The sequence below is a fragment of the Manihot esculenta genome, chromosome 10 (genome assembly GCF_001659605.2).
Source record: "Manihot esculenta cultivar AM560-2 chromosome 10, M.esculenta_v8, whole genome shotgun sequence".
Lineage (NCBI taxonomy): Eukaryota > Viridiplantae > Streptophyta > Magnoliopsida > Malpighiales > Euphorbiaceae > Manihot > Manihot esculenta.
In genome coordinates this window covers 10,809,023-10,809,374 of record NC_035170.2, presented here as the reverse complement: position 1 = coordinate 10,809,374, position 352 = coordinate 10,809,023, and positions in this window count along the sequence as shown.

The window sequence follows — 352 nt, the reverse complement described above, 5'->3', positions numbered from 1 at the left end:
TAATTTTGTATAAAATAAAAGTATAAATTATATCATTTTAAATAAAAAAATTAAATTGAATTTATTGGGGGAATTCTTGATCCAAAATAGGAGAAGAGTGTTTAGTATATTTTTATATTATTTTGAGTTTGGGTTTGGATACAAGTTGGGAATGGCAAAACTATTAGAATTATTGGAGACGAAGCCGTGATTCACATATCATATTCCTTTTAATTTTTCATATTTAATCTACTGGATCAAATATATGCTATCTATTTTTATTTGGTTCCATTCTAATCTATCTAATACTTTTATGTTGAAGGGATGAGAGAATAAAGGGAAGACCTGATGGAATTCTTCCTTTTTTAAAAAT